Source organism: Marmota monax, unplaced genomic scaffold (assembly GCF_021218885.2).
Source record: "Marmota monax isolate L192 unplaced genomic scaffold, Marmota_monax_Labrador192_F-V1.1 WCK01_AAM20220418_F8-fsc00301, whole genome shotgun sequence".
In the NCBI taxonomy this organism is placed as follows: Eukaryota; Metazoa; Chordata; class Mammalia; order Rodentia; family Sciuridae; genus Marmota; species Marmota monax.
The window spans coordinates 1,250,278-1,258,183 of NW_026694988.1; the positions used below are offsets into that span (position 1 = coordinate 1,250,278).

General features: G+C 33.5%; 1 non-coding gene across 1 annotated transcript; it reads right to left on the reverse strand.

Moving 5' to 3' along the window:
* Positions 1 to 4,180: 4,180 nt before the first annotated feature.
* On the reverse strand, positions 4,181 to 4,287 carry LOC124081294 (U6 spliceosomal RNA). The gene has a single exon (XR_006848011.1). It is a non-coding gene; the product is annotated as a U6 spliceosomal RNA (small nuclear RNA).
* Positions 4,288 to 7,906: the final 3,619 nt, after the last annotated feature.

The window sequence follows — 7,906 nt, forward strand, 5'->3', positions numbered from 1 at the left end:
AATTCTATTTCAGGGAAGAGACTAGAAAAAGAAAAACACATTAATAATAAGCTTCTGTCCATGATCAAAGAAATCTAAATTTCCCAGCTTCGATATGTGTGCTGAAATAAGAAAGTTACACTTGCTACTTGCTTTCTGGAACTTAATCCACATCACATTTATGCTGTTAAATAATCTCTTATGCATTCATTTTACTTACAAGTAAATTAGTTATTAGGATTAAGCTCTTGGGCTATAATTTCATCATCCTTTGCTAAATTGACATAGAGAAAATCCTGTTGTTTTCCTTTATGTTCCAAAGGAAAAAAAAAAAAAAAATAATCGTTTTCAAATGTGTCCATGGTAGTGTTTGGGGCAGTTACCAAGTTCGTGAAACAGAATAAGAATATATTTTTGTGATATCAAGCAGTCCTTTATTTTTCCTTGAACATATGTGCCTGTGATACCTCTCCTCCCTATGAAGTCTGCTGTCACTATATTGCTAGAAACTACCAGTCCAGGTAGAAATGATCTCCTGGCTGAGCTGGTGAGTAAGTGACTGGCCTGTATCTCAGGCACCAGAGTGTGGTACCCTGGAATATTAAGTCATTCAACAACACAATCACTCCTGGGTCTGAAAACCAGCCTACTCTCCAATACCATTTTTTTTTTTTTTTTGCTTTGCTGCATATTTTATTATTGTGTCACCTGGATTGCTATGCTTTTTTGCTATACATTTTTTCTTTTCTTTCTTTCTTTTTTTTTTTTGCTAGTTCTTTAAAAGCATACTTTTTTTTCTCTCAGATAATGAAAAAAAAAAGCAAAGGAATAGCAATATTCAGAAAAAAACAGCTGAATACACATAATCATCATAAAACTTCACACTGTGATATATTATCTCTGATGCCATAGAGCAGATGTACTATATTTAGTTTTAATATAGTGAAAACAGCATGGATTCAAAATTCTGCATTCGTCAGTCCCCATAGGAAACGATTTCATTTTCCATAATTTTCTCTTTTCATACTTACCAAGGATGTATTCTTTCGTTTTAGTTCACATGCTCCTTTTTGCTATGATTTTCTATACATGCTGAAAAGTTTCTAATGATACCTTTCTGAAATACTGGATTCCTTCATTCTTTCTTCTTTTCTTGATATTGCTTTCCTTTAAGCTTTAAAAGTGTTACTTAGCCCCTACAAAATCATTTTACACAAATAAGAAATTTCTGGACAAAATTTTAATTTAGACTTGTCCTGTGTAATTACCACTCTGATTGTTAGGTAACTTATTTTATTCTAGGGGACTTGATCCAAGATAAATGTGTTAGTCATCTTTCCGTCTCTGTAACAAAGTATCTGAGGAAATCACCTAAAAAGGAAACATTTACTTTGGCTCACAGTTTCAGAGATTTCAGTCCATGGTTACTTGATGCCACCATTAATTGTTTCTGGACCTGAGAGGAGGTAGAATATCATGGTGGGAAGCAATTGTTGGGGCAAAGCTGCTCATGTCACCGTAGCCAGAAAGCAAAGACAGAGAAAGCAGGGAGAAAAGGGCCAGTGTCTAAATATAACCTTCAGGGGCATGGGCCCAATGACCTATTTCTTTCACCCAGGCCCCCCCCCCCCCCAATCTCCTAACGTCTCCACAATCTCCTAATCACACATGAATCTGTAGCTGTATTAATCCATTCATGGGATCACAGCCTTCACGATCCCATCACTTACCAAAGTTCTCAACTCTGAACATCCTGTTGATCAAGACTTCAACATATGAGCTTTGGGCCGGCATTTCAGATCCAAACCACAACAATAAGTAATTTCTGCTAATTTCTAAAGGATTTCTATACATGTGATGGCTAGTTGCTTCAGCACCATATTTGGAGAGAACACATCCTTTTACTTGTTCTTCTCAGATGTTTTGGTCAAAGCAATGCAAAATTGGACTAAAACAGAGTTGATTATTTAAAGCTTGCCTCACACATAAGTCCTTTCAACCTGTCCCTGAAACCATCCCTATAGGAGATCCTGCTTATATTTCCTTATTACCTACAATACAAAACACTTACCCAGGCCGAAGGCATAGCTCAGTGGTACAGAGCATGCTTAGTATGTAGGAGTAACTGGATCCAGTTCCCAGCAACCACCCATCTCTGCCTTACCCAAAACATACTTTCAGGCTGTAGCAAAACTGTGCTTTCTATTAAAAGTGAAAACTCTCATTTGACTGTTTTAAAGTGTAAGAATATGATTAAATTACTCAAGTAGATTTATCTTAATTTTACTTTTTTCAAAAATCTATAATATTATAATCATTCAAGACATATAATGCAAAGGCTAAAGAAATTTCGTCTCATATGAATATTGTAAGGAAAAATGTCAATCTGATATAAGCAATTGGACTAATTTTAGGAAATTGTTTCTGATAATGAATAGTCACAAACATTATAAACCACTTAAAATTACTATATGTGAATCAAAAGGCAAATGGCTGATTTTCATTTCCTACCATTGGCCCTTAGATGCATTTCATACACTTTTGAAAAACTAATAGTTGTAAGTGGATCTTTATAACCTAGAGTATATTCAAGGTAATACTTAATTCAATAGGTATTGCATATGGTTAATGACATGTAAAAACAAAATTTGGTTCTTTTTAAGCAACAGCCAAAATTAAAAATCCTTTCAGAAAAGTCATTGAAAAATGCAAAGAAAAATAGATTTTATTCATGCACTAGAAATGTTTGCAACTGGTCCTTATCAATTATGCATATAGATAGCTAATCACAGCCATTATATTTTGTAAATATCTGTAAATAGCATAATTGTACACTGATGTTATAAGAAAAGGAATAAGAGTATTGAATTGGGATTTAATGAACCCTCTCCTGTTGCTCCTACATTTAGTTTTAAACATAATTCCATTCTTTAAGTTGTATGCTTCTCAAGAATAATAGATACATGGGATAAATCTTTATTCCTAGACATATATATTATTGGTGTCTATATTAATAATTATATACCTCCTAAATTTAATTTTTAAAAAGATATAATCTGATTCTATATGGGACTATTCAATTGTATGTAAATCAGTGAAAATGAATTTATCTTAGATGTTTTAACAAAAGAATGTCAAATTATTATTTTTATTTTAGTTTGATAATAGATATTTGTAAATATAGATTATTTCCCCAAACATTTTTTGGTAAATTCTTCATGTCTATTTTATTCATGACTTTCATTAAATAAGCTTCATTCTCCTCCAATCAAGAGAAGGAGATTATGTGTTCTTTCTATAGTGGCCTTGGATTTTGTGTTGCTCAATACAAAGCTGTAGATGTAGTGTCCATTCCCAAACTAGTTCTCAAGAAGACCTGCACACTTCTCTCACTCTTATATTCTAACCTCATTGTGAAGGTATGCTCACTCAAGCCTTCTGAAAGGTGAGAAACTAGTAGAAAAAGGTGAGCCAGCCCAATCAAGACCATTCCATATATGCAGCTAAATCTTCCAGAGACCAGAAAAATCATTCAGCCAAGCAGAACTAAAAGTAGCCTATTGATCTTTGATTTTTTGGCTATAACAAATTATTGTTCTTTTAAGCCCCTAAATATTGAGTGTAATGAAAAGTAAGTATATTTTGGTTTTAGATAACTGAGACACATTGAAAATTGGTAGCTCCTGTGATTCATTCCAGCATTCTTTAGATATTCTAAATAAAATGCATTAATATTTTTTTTACAACAATGACATGTTATAACTAATAAAATCTGAAGAGAAGGGGAGTAAATATAACATAAATTTCATCATACTTATAAGAATGCAAAATAATACATCAAATAATAATAGTATGAACATATTTTCTACAGTAAGGAGTTTAATACTAGGACAGGAAAAAACAGAAATTGCCAAAAACTAATGATGAGTGTCCTTAAGAAAGAGAAAGATAAAACAAGGAACTTTTTTTAGTTTAAGTTCCTGGTAATATTTTAACAGTTTTCAGTATCAAACACCTATATTACATAAAAATAAAATTGCAGGGGAGAACTATCAGCCTAGTTCATTAGTACAGGTTGAATATCCTTTTTCAAAAATGCTTCAGATAAGATGTATTTCAAATTTGGGAACTTTTTTTTTTTACTGTAGTTATTCATTCATATTAATTGCACAAATTAATTGTATTCACTATATTTTTATACAAGAAAATGGAATGTTTCACAACTTTTCAGGGCATCTTTGTGAAAGGGACATGCTTATTATGTCTATATTGTTCCAAATATAGTGTATGTGCTGCTGAAATGAGTGCAAGATTTTAGATTCTCTTTTTATCTGAGGAGGGGATTTGGGAATATCTGTACACATACACAGTGATATATTGAGGATGGCATCCAAGTCTAAACCTGAAATTCACTAATGCTTCATTCACATCTTATTTAATAGCTTAAAGGTAATTGTATGGATATACATATTCATTAAATGATGTGTTTGTAAATTAGGATCTGCATCATATATCGGATTATCGGAATTCCAGAAGTGTCACAAACTTCGTTATCCACGAGGACAATTTGCGTGGCTTATTTTCTTTTATTTTGGCATCACCATCGTTCCTGACTGTAAATTCATATGCTACCAGGGAACAGTAATTTTCTTACACTTATTTCTGTATAAGTGCTTAAAAGTAAAAAAAAATATATGATAAACTATTAATGCAGTGGAAAAATACTGTGGTAGTGTTTGAGTTAACTAAGCAGCACAGTAGCGTCACCCGAATTCCTGTATTGACTATTAATCGAAAGCAACCACAAAGAATGGCACCTTTCAGTCCACTTAAAATGCTTTTATTTACTTGTTTATTGACTAAAAGGCTACTACTGTACATTGCCTTTTATTATTGTTTTCAGAGAGAAGAAACTTCAGAAGCAGCTGACAGACTAGAGGTGGTTTCCCCTAAAGACAAGGAGGCATTCTGCTGAATGGCTTTTTAAGTGTTCCCTCTGGAGTTATCAGCCTCTTTAGCACTGTTTTTTTGGTGTGGAAGTCTCCCTTAGATTTTATACACTACCATATTTCCTGTTCTGTTTTGCATGCACACTGATCTAGCTTGATAAGCCCATCATGAACTTTGACCCTGTTGTCTATAGGCATGTTTTCTGCAGTGTAAGCAATGCTGCCCTCATGATCACTGTCATGGTCATCTTGATTCAGAACCATTTAGGCTATTTTGCCACTGGTCAATGAATGAACATTAGGTGCCTCATTATTGGTATTAATTTTTTTTTTTTATATCTACTTTTTCCAGCTTACTGACAGGCATGGAGCTATATTTTTTGCATACGGAAGGAAGTCAGCCATCATTTGTTTTATTTATTTATTTTTGCTGTTGTTGTTGTTGTTTTGTTTTGTTTTCCTCACTCAACATCCAGAATGTTTCAAAGTCATCACCTTATTCATCATTACTGAGCATTGTCACAGACCAGGCATCCACAATGTATCTTCAGTCACTGCAGTTTAGGTGCTGTCAACAGCATACACAGCATCCTTCGTGCTAGGCTGAATTTGAGAATAATCTTCTGCCACGCTTTTGCTCACTGCTGCTAGTTAGGAAGTATTTTCATATTTTATCTTCATGATTCTAAGGATACCTTGGTCACATGGCTGAATTAATGAAGTCACATTTAAGGGAAAGTACATGGCATAAACCTAAGTTTTATTAGAATTTCACTTGGACCATTAGCAGAACGATAGTTAAGGAATCACAAAATTTTGTCATCCTCATCCAGTTCAAATTTCATGCCATGAGCAGGAGCCACTGCTACAAATTATATGTAAAACCAATCAGTTAAGTTGCATCTGGTGATCTGTCCCTTTGTTAGCATGATGATGATCTGGTAAGGACTCTGCTCCTTTAAAACAGCAGGGACTGAGCTTTTGCTTTTCACAGCAAGATGGCCCCTATGCATGCCTGGCTGCAAGAACACATCTCACACAGTGATTCTGTCTTTGGCATCCTTAATTCTTGGAGCGCCATCTCACGTGCTGTAGTTAATGTCTTTGGGGGAAAATCACACTCAAACAGTGATATTACACCAGCATTTTGCAGTGCTCATGTCAGGTTTTTACCTGCAATGACCCTGGCAATCTCATCAGTGAGTTTCTCCACCTCTTCGTGATCATCCAAAGCTCTATCACCAAAAATCTTTAAATATTGATGCCATATCCTTTCTGAAAATTTTGCAAAAAGCCTATGGAATTTTCTCATTTCCCTTCGATGTTGAACTCATTGTGATAGAACTTTACTTCTTTTATGTCCAGCATACCACTCAGAGCGTTCTTAGCAATGCTGATAGATACACATTTCAGTACATAGCTGAGGCCTTCGTTTATAATTCTGTGAAGTATTTCTTCTATTTTTTTTTTATCATTAACTTTTGTTCAGTACTCTTAGCACAGAACTTTGGTGGTATATCCTCCCCTTTCCTCATATTATATATGTGGTCATTAGAACACCTAAGCTTTTGGAAGATGTTTCACATTTACACCACTGTCCAGCAGTTCTGAAATGGCTTGATTTTCTGTACTACTAATAAACATACATGCTTCTCTTTTTTATCACCATGGGGATATTTACAGATCTTTTTGATATTTTCAACAGTATCTTTACAACACAGTTTAAAAATAAACAACACACTGAGTAATGAATGTTGATCTTACCTCCACATGAGGCATCACTGAAAAACTTCTGTAGGTATTTGCTTGCACACCTCTCATGTTATTACCTTTGGTGGGAGAGCTAGCATGGGGGAATCTGGGCATGTGCAGAAAAAAAATATATACCATAGCTGACAGGTAGTGAGAGGGTCTTTCTTTCTTTCAGGGATGCTTAGTAAACTGTGTTGGGAGCATGCATTTTGATAATCACCCATTATATAAGGTTAGGTATGAAAATTTTCCACTATTGGCAGAAAGTAGGTGCTCAAGAAGTTTCAAATTTTGAAGTGTTTCTAAATGTGCTTTTATTTAAATATTAAAAGGTTTGTCATGTATGTAAGAAATAATAAAAAATAAAGAAAAATTGGCCACAAAAAATAAATAAATATTAAAATGTTTTAGAATGATATGTTAAGATAGATACAGATACATATGATCAAATGGGAAAATCAGTTTTTTAAACTGATTTTTATTTAATGTTCAAGTTTCATAAAAAATTGCACATAGATTTAAAGTATAGCCAGTTATACAGCATGAATGGCCTAAAAGATTGAAAAAAATCAACAATTATTAGTTATTCCCATAAAAATAATTTTCTAAATATTCTACTTAAAATATAACAAAAGCAAGGAACACTTTATGTAAAGTTTGAATAACTAAGAACTAAATAATCTCTTTTTCTTAACTTTTTTTTTGGTACTAGAGTTTTAACCCAGGGGCATTTAAAATTGAGCCATATCCTCAGTCCTTTTTAAAATTATTAATTTTGTTTTTAGACAGGTTCTTACAGAGTCTTACCAAGTTGCTGAGGCTGATCTCAAACTTATGATACTCCTGTCTCAGTCTCCTGAGTCACAGGGATTACAGACAAGCACCACAATATCCTCTTTTCCTTAAATTTTGATAACTTGAAAAGCTTCTTTTCATGATCCCTGAATTTTCAGGCTATTGTAACCTTTATTTTCAAAACCCTTTTAATCTTATATAGTATAGCTGTAACAAGATGAAGTAAAAATTCTGAGGAAAACGTGATCACCATTCCAGACTGTGTTCTAAACTCAAAAGATATTCCCAAGAGCTGGAGAAAAATTATTTAGCATCTGGTGGTTTATTCTGCTACACTATAATGTTTTATCAGTAAAATTCTTAAACCCATTTGAAATATCTCTCTCAAAATCCATAGACAGGCTCAAAATGTGTGATGATTATATTTTTCA